This window comes from Peromyscus leucopus, chromosome 2, assembly GCF_004664715.2.
Source record: "Peromyscus leucopus breed LL Stock chromosome 2, UCI_PerLeu_2.1, whole genome shotgun sequence".
NCBI classification, from domain to species: Eukaryota; Metazoa; Chordata; class Mammalia; order Rodentia; family Cricetidae; genus Peromyscus; species Peromyscus leucopus.
Genome location: NC_051064.1, coordinates 116902636 through 116920592, shown reverse-complemented (window position 1 = coordinate 116920592; position 17957 = coordinate 116902636). Strand labels below are relative to the sequence as shown.

The 17957-nt window shown below is 40.2% G+C and overlaps 1 pseudogene; it reads right to left on the bottom strand.

The window, feature by feature from the left end:
- Nucleotides 1-14213: 14213 nt before the first annotated feature.
- LOC114707672 lies at nt 14214-16198 on the bottom strand (annotated as a pseudogene).
- Nucleotides 16199-17957: the final 1759 nt, after the last annotated feature.

The window sequence follows — 17957 nt, the reverse complement described above, 5'->3', positions numbered from 1 at the left end:
TTTCCTTTTCATTATTTCTTGTATACATTTATGGGGTACAGTATGAAGTAGTATATGACATGGGGTCACCATACCCTGGCTCTTTCCCCAGTCTGTGGCTTTGCTAGTTGCTCTTGGGAGGTCCTTCAGTTCCCACAGCATACCCAACACTTGCATAGTTTCTTCTGAATTGTCCATGCCAAGTGGATGGTGAGTGGTTCTAATTCAGACTGCAGAGCATCCAGGCACTTCTGCTCTTCTCCCTCTAGGTTTCATGGGCAGGCCATGCCTCATGATGCTAAAGTTTCTAGTGAATGTCTTGCATTGTTCCTGAGGCATTCATCATCTGCCTGAAAGTTGTTGAGTATCCCAGATGGAAACTGAGCACATCTTCCATCTCCAGTTTCTTTTGACTGGATAAGTCTAAGCTTCAGCTCATGGGGCGTTCTCTGAACATATCAACACACACACACACACACACACACACACACACACACACACACACGCATGCATTTTTTTCTATGTTAACCTTTATTCTTGCAGGGTCATAGTGATGCTTGGGATTCTATTATTTCTACTGCTTCAGTTCAGTCTGGGCTCTATTTCTATGGGACAATAGATGACATGGATCTGGTTTTCCTTGACATCATGTTTTTCTGATTGTTGACTCTTTCTGCCCTAATTTCTGTCAATAATAGCAAAAGGAGTCAGGCTATGCAGGGTCATGAGTGCCATTGTAGCAACATGGACTGCAGGTCTTCCTTCCTCATCCCTGTTTTGTTTTGCTTTTTTTCGAGTTAATGAGTTTCTTTCTGTTCTTCCACACCCTCTTATGAGGATTTGTGGACAGCATACAGTTGAATTCCACTTTTAAAATCTATTCAGCCAAACTAACTCTTTTAATGGAAAAGTTTCATCCATTTATAAAAAATTTCTGTTGTAGACTCTACTGTTTACTAGAGACTTTCTCACATGTGACTTGGCATATTTCTCTTGTTTTTAGAATTTCTTGCCTTGGACATTTGAGAGCTTGAATATTGTTTATCTTTGATAGGACCATATCAGTTTAAACAGAGTCCTTTGAATTTATTGCACTTGGATGCCCATCTATTTCTCAATATTTGGAAGGCTTTAAGCTATTATTTAACTAAATAGATCTACCTATTTATTTATTTGCATGTGTGTTGCACATGCATGCCATAATGTGTGTGGAGGTCAGAGGACAGCTTATAGGAGGCGATTTTCTCCCTCTGTCTTGTGGCTTCCAGAGATGAACTCATATTGTCAACTTGGAAGCAAGTGCCTCTAACCACTGAGCAACCTCACCAGCCCTCACAAAGTAGGTTTCTTTTCATTCTGTAACTCCTATAATGCGAATAATCTTCACTTAGAGCATCTTGTTGGCCTTATCTACTTTATTCTTTGTCCTTTTCCTTTTCCTTTTTTTCTTTTGTCTGGTTATTTCAAAAGCCTGTCTTTAAGCTCAGAACTCTTCCTTCTGCATGATGTAATCTGCTATTGAGACTCAAAATGGTATTTTTATTTCATTAATTGAGTTCTCTGTGGTATCTGTTTGGTTCTTTTTATGATCTATAAGCCTTTTTATTAAAGAAAAAGAAAATTCAGCATAATGTTTTGAACATAGAAAATATACTCTAACTGTTTTAAATTGCAATTTCTCTAATTATTTAGCAACATCTATAACCAACTCTCACTTGTTTTAAATGATTGGAAAATTGATTGTTTGATTGACTTGTAGCCTCAATACTTCTCATGTTGCTCTGAATTTCTTTTTTGAGTTTCTCATTCAAGTGATGGATTTTTTGTTTGTTTTAATAAAATCTGTATTCTTCCACATCTTGTCAAGTTTCCTTAAAATCATTATTTTGAGTTTTTTCTTAAGGCAATCCATTGATTTCTTTTGTAACACTTGCTAGAAAGAGATTCTTTGTTATGTTAGTTGTGTTTATTTTTATACTTGTGTCTGTGGTCGATCACTTGCTTCTGCAGCTTTTATGGGATAGTTTTTGTTTTTGTTTTTTTGTTTTTTTTGTTTTTTGGCAAGGGATTTTTTTCTGGAGATGGGCTCCAGTGTGTCAGTAGAATAGTTACACTGGCTTTAGTTCCCGCATCGTGGTGTCCGTGAAGCTTCTTCATGTACAATATCAACACTGATGACACGTGTGTGTGTGTGTGTGTGTGTGTGTGTGTGTGTGTGTGTGTGTGTGTGTGTGTGTTTCAGTGGTCTAGCCCACAGGTATTTGTGAGTTTTTTCTGGTAGGTCTCCTTAGAAAGTTAGCCTCTCTGTAGCTGTGAGGGCAATGCATGCTGCTATGTCTGAGGGTGGGAGGTCACATTTTAGTTTCTGTTGTTTCCACCAGGTATGGCTGATGTGGTGGACCCAGGAAAGCAAGGCATGACTGGCATATCACTGAAAGGGACCAGGCTAGCCAGTTTCTGAGGGCTGCAAGGGACAAGGCTGCTGAAGGATCACAAAGGTTTATTATTGTGTGCTTAGTAATGAAAAGGCATATATCAGCGTCTGAAGGCTGGGTGGTCCAGGCTCCTCTGGAGGTTTTTTGTTTGTTTTTTTTTTTGTTTGTTTTTCCAGACAGGGTTTCTCTGTGTAGTCCTTGATATCCTGGAGCTCTCTTTGTAGGCCAGGCCTCTGCCTCCTGAGTGCTGGGACTAAAGGTTTGCGCCACCATGCCCAGTCTCTGGAAGTTCTGAACAGACAGAACACAGCAAGCCTGGTAGCAGGAATGTGGCACTCTTGCATATCTACTCTGTCTTGCATGGCTCCAGGGACAGAGCTGACTGGGGTGGTGAGGGAGTGAAGAAATGACAAACACATACAGAAACACAGACACACAGAAAAAGCTACAGTTGAGTGGACTGGGGTCTGTGATGAAGAAGCTGAAGTTCCCCTTCCTAAGCTCACTGTGTTTACTTATATGGTTGAACAGAGAGGCAGGTTTTTGCACACAGCTCATCCATGGGTCAGGTTTAGTTAATCATGGTAGTTGAAGCCTCTATTAGGGGAGTACTCTTCAGCATCTTTAGGGGCAGGAAGCTATGGTGGACACTTTCTGCACATGCAATCAGATACAAAAAAAAAAAAGAAAGAAAGAAAGAAAGAAAAGAAAGAAAAGAAAAGTCTTTGCTATCCCTCTGAGCCTCATCCCAGGAAAGTGAAACTGCCATTTTCGTACATGTTTGAGCTAGGGTCCTTGCCATAGCCATGCCCATGTCAACAACACACATTCACTCAAGGCTTCATTTATTCAGGGCCTTTCCCATTCTCCGCAATTGTCTGAGGACCATGCAGGGGCTAAGATATAGCAGTAGGCTCAGGTAGGAGACTTGTGAATGTTAATTGACTGCACACTGTTTCTTCATGGGAACTTAACTCACTGAATTGATAAGGATGGGAATGCCCAGTTACTCCTAGGGCTTCTGGTGGGAGGAAAGGGCCTCTAATCTATTTCCTATGGCCTTGATTGGTTGCTGATTGGCTACATCATGGGATTCTGGGGGTGAAGGGTGGAGCTCAAGATGGTGTCCTGCAGGAGAAGCTGGAGTGGTGGCTGTGCCTGAGTTAATGCTGCAATGTAAGATTACCTGACAGTGCTGCAAACTGGGCTCTGGCTTCTCTGAGAGCAAGTGTTTTAGATGCTTGTGTCTTGAACAGGGACTGCTAAACATCTCCAACATCTGCATTCACTAAGGTGTGAAGTTTAGGTTTGCTCTCACATTAGGAACTATAACAATACATGTTGCGTCCTCCATCCCCCTTTTTACACAGATATCTAGGGTCTCTGGGCTCTGTGCGATGTTTGTTACTCCCTTCAAACACTGTTCCAGTGGAATAATGCTTGATTTTTCTTGGTTTTGGCCCTTGTTATAGAGGGGAACATGGCAGATACATCTAGTCAGCTGTTTTGCTGGTGACTTTCCACTGAACACTTACTGTGTGCCAGGCAGGGTGGTAGGGGGTTTGCACACAGCAAGCAAAACAGACACCAACCTTGAAAGAACCCAGTCTAGTTCAATAAGTATGGTTACTTGTACCCTTGCCCTTATTTCAATGATGAGAAACTGATAACAGAGAGGCAAAGTGACATTGTAAAAAGGAAATCAATCATTGAGAGTCCATGGACTTCCCTGTTGGACTACAAGACTGCCTCCCCAGAAACTGCTGACATGCTCCTAAAAGTTTTCTTCTCTGCCTTTCCTAATAACAAGGGATTCATTTCTCAACCCACAGGGCCAAAGGTTCTTTCTTGCTCTCCTAAATCCTGTGCTCTGTCAAAAACTAGAGCAAAGGGGAATGTAACAATTTACACTCCCCTCTCACTGAACTTTATCCTAGTTTCATGCCTACTTTTTGTATTACCTGCAATTACCTTCTGACCTCGGACTCTTGGACTGTGACCTTTTCCCTCTTTTGCCCAAGAATCTATTTTTTTGACCCTTAAAATGAAGGAACAGAGTGGAAAGAGTTTTGGAGTTTGAACCTGACTGTCAGTTACAGTCATGTGTCTTTTATTCTTTAAAATTACTTATGAGTTATTTAAGAATTTTATACAATGTATTTTGATCATATTCATCCCATCTCCCAATTCCAGATCCATGCCACACTTCCCTACATACTCCACTCAGTGTCTTCTTCCCCTACCCTAAACCTGTCAAGTCCAATTTGTGCTACCCATATACACTTGTGTGTATGGCCATTCACTGAACCTACCAGGGGTTGACCCTTATCCCTACATCTTTGCCAGAATTTGTTTTCAGTGTTTTTTTGATCTTAGCATTGACAGAGTCTTAAAATTAGCATTTCTCTAACAGCTAGGAATGTTGGACACTCTTAAAAGACATTTTTCTACAAGTTTTATTTCTTCTTTTGAGAATTCTCTGTTCAGATCCCATAGCCTATTTTAAAATTGTTTTTTGAGATTGTCGTGTAACTGCATCATTTCCCCTTTCCTTCTCCTTTCCACAAACCCCCTTGCTCTCTTTCAAACTCATAACCTTTCTTCAAATGTATATATGTTGTTACACACACACATATACATATATGTATAAATACATTATGTTACTCCCTTCAAACACTGTTCCAGTGGAATAATGCTTGATTTTTCTTGGTTTTGGGCCTTGTTATAGAGGGGAACATGGCAGATACATCTAGTCAGCTGTTTTGCTGGTGACTTTCCACTGAACACTTACTGTGTGCCAGGCATATGTGTGTGTGATCCTAAATACCTAAATAACACCTGATCAATCCATATAATGTTATTTGTATGTATGTTTGGGGGCTGATTATTTGTTTTTGGATACTCAATTGATGTGCTCTTCCTTGTTTTCAGCATTTCTTAGCTGCCTGTAGTTCTTTGCATAGGGTTGAGTCCTCATGCGTTTTCCTCCTTCCATGTTCAAAAGTCTCTAGGTGTTATCCTTGGAGGAGAACTTACTATTGCAATTTCCTAAACCAATGCAATTTCTAAATATATTGTAAATATTATCCTTATACCTGCAGACAAATGTCACTCTCATCCTTTATCAAACCTTCTTCTTCTCTTCCTCCTCCTTCTTTTGTTTTTCTTTTTCATTCTCTTCTCCTCCTCCTATTGTTTTTCTCTTCCTCCTCCTCATCTTCTTCCACCTCCTCTACTTCCTCCTCTTCCTCCTCCTCCTCTTCTTCTTCTTCCTCTTCCTCCTCCTCTTCCTGCTCCCGCTTCTGCTTCTTTTACAACAGATTCTCTTGTCAAAATGCAGAGAAAGTGATCATGGGATGCTTAGCCACCTCTTAAGTACACCTACAATACAACCTATATACCTAAGGCTTTGGGAACATCATAGAAGTGGTGGTGGTGAAAAGATTTTAAGAGTCAGAAGATCAGATGCCCGCTGCTGTGTCTTCAAGACATGGCAGGGAAGTTATAGCCATAAATCTCAACAATATAGTTACCCAAACAAGACTTGTATAATAACAACACCAACCAACATGCCAACATGGATGTGAAAAATGTCACAAAAATTTACCCCTAGGTGAAGAGCTTTAGACAATAAATGGCTGCTGAGAAGGGGAGAATTTGTTTTATCTGGGGATGAGCCCCCATATAGGTCAAGTCATCAGCCCTAAATGCAAGTACGTACTCAGTATATACTTAAAGAAGATTTTGAATTTGAGAGACTGTGAGGGGGGATGGGAGTAGTAGGAGGGGGGATGGGAGTAGTAGGAGAGGGAGCAGGAGGGGTAGAAATGTTATAAATACAGTACTCATGTATACAATTCTCAAAAAAAAAAAAGAGAAAGATAAAAATTTTAAATAAGGATGCCCAAACTGGCCTGCCCCAGTAATCAGATAGGTGAATACACTAACTGTCATCATAGAGCCTTCATCCAGTAACTGATGGAAGCAGATACAGAGATCCACAGCCAAGCACCAGGCTGAGCTCCTCCCAGAGTCCAGTTGAAGAGAGGGAAGAGGGCGGGTCAAGGTCATGATGGGGAAATCTACAGAGACAACTGAGCCAAGCGTATGGGAACTCATGAACTTTAGACTGACAGCTGTGGAGCCTGCATGAGACCGGACCAAGCCCTCTGCATACAGGAGACAGTTGTATAACTTGGTCTGTTTGGGGGACCCCTGGCTGTGGGATCAGAATCTATCCCTGGTGCAAGAGCTGGCCTTTTGGAGCCCATTACCTATGGTGAGCCATCTTGTCTTGCACAGCCTTGATGCAGGGGCAAAGGGCTTGGACTTGCCTCAACTGAATGTACCAGACTTTCCTGACTCCCCATGGGAGGCCTTACCTTTTCAGAATAGGGAATGGGTGGTGGGGAAGGGGAAGGATTGGGGAGCTGAAGAAGAGATGAGAGGGGGATCTGTGATTGGTATGTAAAATGAATAAAAAAATTCCTTAAAAAAAAGAAACCCTAATGTTTTCTTTGTAGTTAGGCCCATGATGTGATAATAGTGAATATTCAGTGAGTATGTTTAAAGGAACAGGTACTAATAAAAACTTTCATACATTTCCTTTCAAAACACTACATAGAATTTTTAAATAAATATTTTGTACCATAGATGGGATATATAAACATAACATAGAAAATAGAATTTGCTTTCCCAGGATCACCTTGCTGGTGAGAGGTACATCCAAGATTCTATCCCAGGCTGTCTGGTTGTCGGACTTCATTGTTAACTATTGATGCAAGAAAGTGATGGCTGGGTTGAGCCTTTGGTCCATATGGCATCCCAGGAGGCATTTCAAATTTCCTTTAATATTCCCACATAGCAGAAGATGTCACAAATTATCTATGTTGGCACAAAGCTTCTGGGGAGCTCTTGTGAAGTGTACGGCAAGCTTTATGGCTAGATACAGACATGTCTTTTCAATGATTTTCATGAGGAATTTGGGAGGGTATAAGTCAAACTTACAAGAAAGTAGAATATATACCCACATGTATAAGATTAACTTAATTCCTTTTTTTTTTTTTTTTTTTTGAGATAGGGTTTTGCTGTGTAGCCCTGCCTGGCTGTCCTGGAACTCTTTCTGTAGACTAGGCTGGCTCAAACTCAGAGATCCACCAGGCTATGTTGTGGGATAATCTTTTTGTACACTGTGAAGATGTGTCTTTGCCAAGATACCTTCTGATTGATTTAATAAAGAGCCGGATGGCCATTAGCTAGGCAGGAAAGAATAGGCAGGCTTTCTGGGGAAAGAGAGGACTCTGGGAAGAAGAAAGGCAGAGATGCCAACGAGGTATGGAAGGAGTTGGATATACAGAATGGAGCAGAAGTAGTGAGCCACAAGCCACATGGCAGAATGTAGATTAATAAAAAACATGTTAATCTGAGTTATAAGAGCTAGTTGGGAACAAGCCTAAGCTAAGGCCAAATTTTCATAACTAATAATAAGTTTCCATGCCATTATTTGCAGGCTGGTAGTCTCCATAAGAAAGGCCGACTACATGCCTCTGCGTCCAGTGCAGGGATTAAAGGCATGTGCCACTGCCACCTGTTTTGTTTTGTATAGCGGCAATTAATGAGGCAATTCCATGTAGTTTATCTGGTAATTGAAAGAGATTTATTTCAGGGGTAACTTACAACCAATAAGGGTTTGATTACAGGATCCGGGAGAGATGAGGTACAATCCAGCGTAGTTCTTTGAGAACTCTAACTTGGTCTGCAATCCAGCCTCCAGGACCATGAGGATCTAAGAGAGCAAGCACATATGCATCTTGGGTCTTCAGGGGTCTCTTCTCGGCCACACACCAGGGGCAGGTGATAGGCAAGTGTGGCAGTTTCTTGTAGCCACACTAGGGGCAGTGCTTCGAGGTCAAAGCTGGAACAGCTACTCACTACAGTTTTGTTTTGTTTTGATTAGCTTAATTTTTACAAAAATTGTCCTGGTGGCATCAATATTTATTAACAAATAAATAGTTTCCTATCTAACTGGTGTCGACAGTTCAAATAATGATCCTGAGAGGTTGTGACTAGGCATTCATGTCTGGATGATTTTTGTAGGATGGATCAGAGACCTATTAATGCTCATTAATGATGTCCAACAAATACTGACTGATTTGGCAAATAATGAAGGGGAGGTGAGTAAACTTTTTTGAGGAGGAAGTACTCCATTTTGAATGTTGGCCTTGAGCATATTAGGCAAGTGCTCTACTACTGAGCTACAGCCCCAACCCTAAGTAAGATGTTGAAGTGGTTGGATCTCCATCTTAAATAGGCAAGGTTATGTTTGTGATACCATAGTTTAAAAAAGAAAATAATGCTTTTCTTTTTGTGTACTTAATGGTTCTGTGTCTCTACAGTGGCATCTTGAACTATATGCTCCTGTGGATGGACTACCCCAGGCACATTTTGTTTCCCATTTTATGTTCATTTTTGTGTTTTGCAGTAGTGGGGGGTTGAATCCAGGGTCTAATCAATGCTAGGCAAGTGCTCCACCACTGAGCTACTTCTTTTGACTTCTAGGCTGGGCTTCATTAAGTTACCCAGGCTGCACTTGAAATCACACTTTAGCCCAGGCATGCTTTGAACTTGTGATCCTCTTTCTTCAGCCTCCTAATAGGTTGGGATTACCAGTCTGTGTCTCTCTGCCTTTTTAAAAAACAATTCATTTTTTAGGTTAGCATACAAATGTTCTTCATTGTAACATCTGTGTAGTTTTGGTGCCTGTCTTGGATCTCACTCTGTAGACCAGGCTGGCCTTGAACCCACAGAGATCCACCTGGCTGAGGGCTGGGATTAAAGGCGTGAGCCACTGCCACCTGGAGTGACATCTTTATACATCTGTGTTGTTATACTTTCATTCTCCTTCTACTTCTCCTTCCCCTGCTTGTCCCCCAACTTCATCTGGCTCCCTTTCTTTTCCCAGTTAGTTCCCTTCTGCTTTCTTATCACAAGTGCTACATCATCTTCTCTATTTCCTGCCTCCCTTAAGATCTCCTCCTCCCCTCTCAGGGTTTCCTTCTTAGTTCTACAACTTGTACATACACATAGGTAAACACACACACACACACACACACACACACACACACACACACACACACGCATGCATGTGAGAAAACATTCAGTATCTTTCTCTCTGAATCTTGCTTATTTTAGCATACTGATTTCCAATTGTTTCAAATTTCCTACAAATGTTATGGTTTCATTTTTCTTTATGACACATACAATTCCATTGTGTAGGGACTAGAGAAACAGCTCAGCAATGAAGAGCACTTGCTGTGAAAGCATGAAGACCAGATCAGACCCCCTCACCCTTGTGTAAAGCCAGATGTGTTCGCACACACACCTGTAGCCCCAGCACGGTAGGGCAGAGGGGAGGAGCGCTGGGGTATGCTGGCTACCAGGCGAGTTGAAAAACATGAGTTGCAGGTACAGCAAGAGACCTGTCTCAAAGGGATAAGACAGAGAATTACAGAGGAGGGCACTGAACACTTTTCTCTGGCCTCTGTGTATGGGGCACAGGTGCCTGAACCCCGCCCCCCTCACATGTGCACATATACCACACACACATACACACACACACACACACACACACACACACACACACACACACACAGAGAGAGAGAGGGGGGGGGCGGGAGATATGCAAATTTCCATGGTGCATATGTATTGCCTTTTCTTATTCATTCGCCTATGGATGGATATATGGTTGGTTCCATCCCCTGGCTATTGTGAATAATGCAGACAGAAACATGGATATACAGGTATCCCTGTTGTATATTGGTTTAGAGTCCTTTTGGCGTATACCCAAGAGTGGTACTGTTGGGTATATGGTAGTCCAGTTTTTAGGTTTTTTTGTTTTTGTTTTTTTTTTTTTTTTTTTTTTTTGAAATCTCTGTACTGATTTCTATAGTGGCTGCCCAAAGTAAAATGTTCTTTTTCTCCCCACATCTTGCCAGCGTTTATTACCATGTATCTTTTTGATGATAGCCATGCTGACTGTGGTGAGAGGCTCTCAAGTCAATTTTAATTTGTATTTCCCTGATGGCTAAGGATGCTGAACACATTTTACACATTTACTAGCCACTTGTATTTCTTCTTCTGAGAACCATCCATTCAATTCATTAGTCCATTTGCTGTTTGGTTATTTTTTTGTGATTAATTTTTGTAGTTATGTATTTGCTCTGTCTGATGCATAGTTAGTAAAGACTTTTCCTATTCTGAAGATTGTCTCACCCTCCCTTGTGATGCTGAAGCTTTTTAAATTCATGTGATGATATTTGTTGTTTGGGGGGAGGTTCATTTCCTGTGTTACTGAAATTCTTTCTGGATATCCTTTCTTATGCCTATATTTTGAAGTGTTTTCTCTTAGAAGTTTCAAAGTTTCAGGTATTATATGATCTGAGTTTGTTTTTGTGCATGGTAAGAGATAAGGGTCTAATTTTATTCTTTTAAATGTGGGCATCCCATTTTTCCAAATTAAGTAGGTGGCTGTAACTATTTAGGCTTTTTTTTCTGAGTTCCTGATTTTATTCTGTTGGTTTTGTATCTGTTTCTGTGACAGTAATATGCTACTTTTGTTATTATGGTTCTGTTCTGTAATTTGAGGTCTGGTATTGTGATATCTCCAGAATTTCTTTCTCCTAAAGATTGTTTTGACATTTTTTAGTCCTTTGTGCATACATATAGATTTTAGGATTGCTTTTTCTAGTTCTGTCAAGAGAGTCATTGAGATTTTGATGCAGATTGCATTAAATCTGTAGATTATTTCCAGTAATATAGTCATTTTCACAATATAAATTCTACCAAACCATGAAGGTAATTCCATCTTCTCCAGTTTCATTTTTCAGTGTCTTAAAGTTTTCATTATAGAGGTTTTTTTTCACTTCCTTGAATAGATTTATTGCTAAGTATTTGTTTTTAATTTTAAATTATTTTATGCATATTGGTGCTTTGTATACACACACACACACACACACACACACAGACCGCGTGGGTGGTGTGGTGGGGGGTGTGTGTGTGTGTGTGCACCATGTGTGTGACTGGTACCCGAGGCGAGCTGTGTGTGTGAGCTGCCATGTGGGAGGTGGAAATCAAACCTAGGTCCTCTGAAAGAACAGCTGGTGTTCTTAACTGCTGAACTATCTCTCCAGCTCCATAACTATTTTTGAGGCCATTGCAAAAAGCATTTCCTCCTAATTTATTTTTTTCCATAGATATTAAACATTTTATTTAAAAGTTTTAATGTAAAAAATTATGCAAATACAGATTACATTATAGTGAACAAGGCAGTATTCTATATGACAAAAATTAAAACAAATTTCTAAACTAAATGTACCAGCAGTGAGGACACATGGAACTAGACATCCAATCCAGCTGCATGTGATTAAAACTATCTGACCACAGCTTATGCAAAATAAATGATTTCTAAGACACCAAATGCTAACCACTCCGCCCATCCATACCATTACCCCTGATGAGTATTCTGAGAGAACTTTTACAGGACATACACAGAGCTGGCACGGCATGTTAGGACTGAAAACCAGAACTCAATTAAAAACATTTGCAATAATTCTGTATAAAATACACACAGTAAATCTTATTTAAAAAAAGATTTAAAGACAAAGACCACCATTAATAATGGTTAAAACCTCATCATAGAAAAATGCTCATCATTTTTGTACAGTATTGGCAGAAAACAGACAGGTTTATTGGGGGTGAGTGTAGGTAAGATATGTAACTTGAATTAATCCATCTAAATTTGTTGACAAATGTGTATGATAATTCACTGATTATCCCTCTTAATCTCAAGATTGGACCTTATGGTAGGTCCAATGATGTGCATTTTTAAACAAGCTCTCAGTGATTATTCTATATTCCAAAATGCCTAAAGGAAAACAGCACCACTTAAAAGGTCATAAACATATTGACACCAGAATTCTCTACAAGTTTATGATGCGAACATTGCCTTTTGATTTAAACTAAGTTCTAAGTATTAGGGAAACATATATACCTCTCAAACATGAAAATGCACATAAGCAACTGCTTTCTGATGTGCATTTCCTGCATTTATTTGGCTGCTCCCCACTCCCACACATTTACTTACTGCAGGGGAGGGGTGTGCATGTGCCATGTGTACCAATTTGTGGGATCTGGTTCTTTCCTTTACCACGTGAGTTTCAGGCATCAAACTCAGGTTATCAGGCTTGGCAGCAAGCGCCTTTCCCTGATGAACCACCTCACTGGTCCCTTATTTGGTCTCAATCAATGGAGATTTTCATTGTTCTCAGCCTTAAATTATTTGAAGAAAAGAAAATACATGACACAAACCTGGGGAAACTTACACTTCTAATGAAATGTAGCATTCCCCCAAAAGATCATTTTCAAATGCCTACATGGTTTAAATCATTATAAGCAGAACACTAGATAGCATCCCTAAAAATTAAATTTTACTGATTTGATAACTGTAGTTTATTTAGATAATTATTTTAAAGTTCTTTATATAAAAATATTTAAAATAAACAGCAGAACAATGCTAAAAATGGTACTTTTTAAAATAAAATGTTGCTAACTACTACTATTAATAAAAATATTGTGGAGAACTAAATAACTCTGCCCCTGAAATGCATTCTATTATGTATTACATTTGTTACCTAAGACATAAAAACTCAGGAAGAGCTAGAACTGTGATGTGAGTACACATGTGTTATACTCAAGTTCTTTTACTACTGTTCTTGATTTCATTGCAGACACCATTAACAGGTCTCAAAAGTACAAGAAATGTACTTTGAGGAAGGAATCAAAAGTAGTTAAGACATTCTACTTAGAAGATAAATTAAATTATTTTCCTGTACACTAAATAATAAAACATGTATGTACATTCTGCCTCCCCTGAATGAATGGAGTGCTCTTCTAATTGGGTAAGAAGTGAGTGTCTCCTCACTATTTAAACCAAATCTCAAAGTCCAACTGTAGGATTCATTCCCAATAAGAAATAACACACCACCACTGCTCTTTGTGCAGCTTTAAATGTCTATTTTTTCCTTTATATGTACTGAGCAACTGTCCATTCATGTGCCTTCTGGGTCTCTGAACTACATGTATCAGCATGCTAGTTTTCACTGAAAAGGCAAGCTCAGAAGCTAAGCCCTTAGTCTAAAAAAAAGAATTTTAAAACACAAAATAAATAAATCATTGTGCCAGTTTTTCAAACATGGCTACTAATTTATAACCCAATTCTTAGTAAAACTAGTCAATTGTATATCAATTTGATAACTGCTCCTTTAAATAGCAATAATTACCCAAGTAATGAGAAAATTTATAGGAGGATTCTTAAACTCAAGGAACTCTGAAACTAGGAATACAAGATGTATTGTGAATTACCCTCCATTACACAATTAAGCCTTCAACTGACTTAACACAAGATGACACCAACTGTGGGAGACTGATGATGTCATCCCACCGTGTGTCAGAGCACAACAGAGACTCTATTTGAGAAGCTGTGGTATTTCCTTTAAACAAAAGACAATTTCCTCACTCATTCCTAGGCCTCTGGAGAGCAAGTGTAACTGAAGTCTGACCTGTCTGTGAGGAAGCTAGTTTCATTTTTTTTTTCTTAGCTCTACTTAGCTCTATGAGTCCTGTCGTCTGTAAGAGGACAGTGAGATTTCTGTAGGTGACGATACAGAATGTCAACTGTGACCAGGCTAACAGGTTGATCCATGCACTAAATGACAGTAAGCAAATGAGAGCTGAAAGGGAGGATCAGACACATTCTTCTGCAGACATCAAAAGAGGGTTGATATACTCAAAACCTTCCAATTCAGACTGATCAATCTTCCTCACAATGTCATCATCATCTGGAGTGAGTTGGACTGGTTCATTAGTAAACTGGGAGTCAAAGTTATCCAAACCAAACTCTCTGGAAATGTTTGGTTTAAAGGGTGGCATCACCTGCTTTTGCTCCATCATGTCCCAGTCCACGTTTCTGAAGAATGGATGTCCTTGGCTGTCAGCAAATCCAGTTTAAGGGTGACAACCCAATCATTCCTTTGGGTCCTTGTTGAGAAAACTCTTCAGCACACTTGCTGCTTTTACAGACAGAGAACGTGGTATGCGAATTTGCTTTTCCAAAATAACTTGGAATAGATAATCCTCTGTATTTTGATCGAGGTTATTGGAACTCCTAACAATATCAAATGGAGACCTTCCTGCCATCATCTCAAACATGAGCGTTCCAAGAGCCCACCAGTCAACACTGAAGCCATAGTCTTCTCTTAAAATTTCAGGAGCAATGCAATTGGGAGTTCCACAGAAAGTGCTAGTTGTATCTCCAGGCCGTAATCCTTTCTTACACATGCTGTAGTCAGTGAGTTTAATGTGTCCTTCAGAGTACAGCAGCACATTGTCCAACTTCAAATCTCTATAAATGATCCCTCGCTCATGAAGATAATTTAGAGCTAGACTGATTTCTGCAGAGTAAAATCTGGCATGCTCTTCAGGAAGCTTTCTCTGTCACTGCATGTGGAACATTAGGTCCCCTCCATTGACATCCTCTATGACAAAAAACAATCTGCTTTCTGTCTGGAAGCAAGTATGCAGCCCAACCAGAAAAGGATGATTGGATGCCTGCTCGAAAACATGCTTCTCTGTCTGCACCCAGTCAATATCCTCCTCCTCATCGACAAGCTCTTTTTTCACAACTTTCATTGCATAAATGCGATTTTTTTTTTTTTTTTTTTTTTTTTTTTTTTTTTTTTTTTTGGTTTTTCGAGACAGGGTTTCTCTGTGTAGCTTTGTGCCTTTCCTGGAACTCACTTGGTAGCCCAGGCTGGCTTCGAACTCACAGAGATCCGCCTGCCTCTGCCTCCCGAGTGCTGGGATTAAAGGCGTGCGCCACCACCGCCCGGACCCGCGATGTTTTTTTTAATCGAACCAGCAGTACTTTGGCATAGCTTCCTCTCCCTGTAACTCGAAGCAAATCGAAATCCTGGAGACCCAGACTTGATGACGTTTTACCACTTTCCCTGCTGTTGGTCACCTCCTTTTCTTCACCAACTTGGTCCAAACTTTCATGACTTGAAGGATTATATGGAATTATTGTCTGTGCATGGTCCAGATGCATGGATGACTGGTCCATTGGCATCATTGGTTCCAGTGGCAAAGAATGCCGCCCACACTCAATTGTGACAAGCTTGTGGCACTTCTTATGAACCAAAAGTTTGCAATTGATGCACTTGTATCCTTGTCGTCCAAACCCCCAGATTCTGTCTGTGCAGATGGCACAGTGAGCACGCCTGTTGAACCGTTTGGCTTGAAAAGTGTGGCCATTTGCACAGTAAAGCTTTCTCCACTGGAGTGCCCCTCTTCGGTAAATGGATTTGTCTTCTCCTGGGCAAGGCATTCCAGGACGTTCTGGTACACAAGGAAATACATGGATCAAGAGTTCAGAATCCTTGTTCAGCTCATAAAGCCGGAAAGCTTCTTCTAATTTCAAATGAGAAGACACTGTTCACGGATCTCCTTCCTCATCTATCCATTTCATGGTGAATGGCTGTTCATTGTTGAAAGAACACACATCTCGAACCTCACTGCAAAGTCCCCCAAAGGAGATGGAAGGCTCAAAGTGTGTTTGTTATCATAATGTCTCCGAGATAGTAGGTTTTCACCTGGACCTGGTGGGAATGGTCCCCATCTCTGCCGCCTGCGGCCTTGTGGGACATAGTGCTGCTGCCCCTCTGGGTCAGCATCTCCTCACTCCCCTGCCTTGCCACCAGAAGCCGAGGGGGCAGGGGCAAGGCAGGACACCTCAATGGACGGGCCGCCTGCCTCGCTGACCCGCACCCCCCCCCCCATGCTGAGCAAAGGGTCACCTCACCGCCACAGCCCAAACCCAGACCCCTAATTTATTTTATAACAAACTTACTATAGGTCTAAGAACAGGTGGTGGGTTTTGCATATTGATTTCCTAGGGTGGTATTTTATTTGTACTGAAATGTGATTTTAATTGTATGTTAATAAATAAAGTTGCCCAGGGGTCAGAGCTATTAGAGCCATAGCAAAAGCTGGGCGTTGGTGGTGCTCACCTTTAATCCCAGCACTTGGTAGGCAGAGCTAGGTAGATCTCTGTGTGTTCAAGGATACAGCCAACATTGGAGACACACGCCTTTAATCTCAATACCATAGAAGACCGGCTGTATGCTGTACATACAGGCAGTGACGAGGCAGTCATGTGTTTGGGTTTACACCAATGAGAAGGCAGAACAAAAAGTCTATATAAAAACAGACAGGAAGTAGGTCTCTTTTTTCAGAGAGGTCTCTTGGCTAAAGAGGTTAGCTGCAGCAGACAGTAAGGCTCTTAGCTCTGATCTCTTGGCTTTCTTCTTTGCATTGGTTCTGCATTTCTTATTTAATAAGACAGTTGGTTACATCTACAATTTTCTATCCTGATAATTTGTGGAAAGCAAAAGCTGTTTCTGTCATTTCTATGGCTTTTGAAGTTGTTTGCTCTGCACTTTCTGTTTTCTCAGGTAGTATATCCTTCTTGCATCTCTGATGGAGTTGAAGACTAGTTATAGTTACAGTTTTCCTTGTTACCAAATTCAGAAAAGAAATTCACAAAAGAGGTATAAAGTGTATAAGTTTGAGAGACATAAAAGCTTAAATTGTTTATCTAAAAGTGTTTTGTGGTCTAAAAAGATAGTTTTAAGGTGGTAATACAAATTATAATAGAAAATAGTTCAGGTATAAAACTTTAAGTTCACCAAGATAAGACAGATAATAGATTATTTTCTCTGAATATGCCAAATACAAATGGATGGGACATTGTGAATGTAATTCTTACTTGATATTTGTTCTTATTGTTAATAGTATTCCTATGTCAAGGTTAAAACCTTTCCTTTTTTATTTAGATAAAAAGGGGGAATTGTAGCGTTGCACACCTTAATCAAATGAGCAGAGCGGATCTTGTGATTCGAGCACTGATACCATGAGTAAAGCGCAGTCACAGAAACCTGTTCGAAAAAAAGGGGATTGTTGTGTAATAATCTTTTTGTACACTGTGAAGATGTGTCACTGTGATTGGTTTAATAAAAAGCTGAATGGCCAATAGCTAGGGCAGAGAGGACACTGGAAGGAAGAAGGCAGAGACACCAGGAGATGCAGAATAAGCAGGATGGACACTATAGAGATGAGGTAATAAAGCCATGAGGCAGAAAGTAAATCAATAGTAATGGATTAATTTAAGTTATAAGAGCTAGTTAGAAACAAGCCTAAGCTATCAGTTAAGCTTTCATAATTATAAGTCTCTGTGTCATTATTGAGGGACTGATGTCCCTGACAAGAAGCACCAACTATATAATTTTGCATTTATTTTCATCATGGGAATTAGTTTATAGTTTTCTTTCTTTTTGTGTCTTTTCCATCCACTTTTGACATCAGAGTAGTGTTGACTTTGATTAAGAGAATGAGTTTGATAGGTGTATCCCCTTTTCTATTTCATGGAGCAAT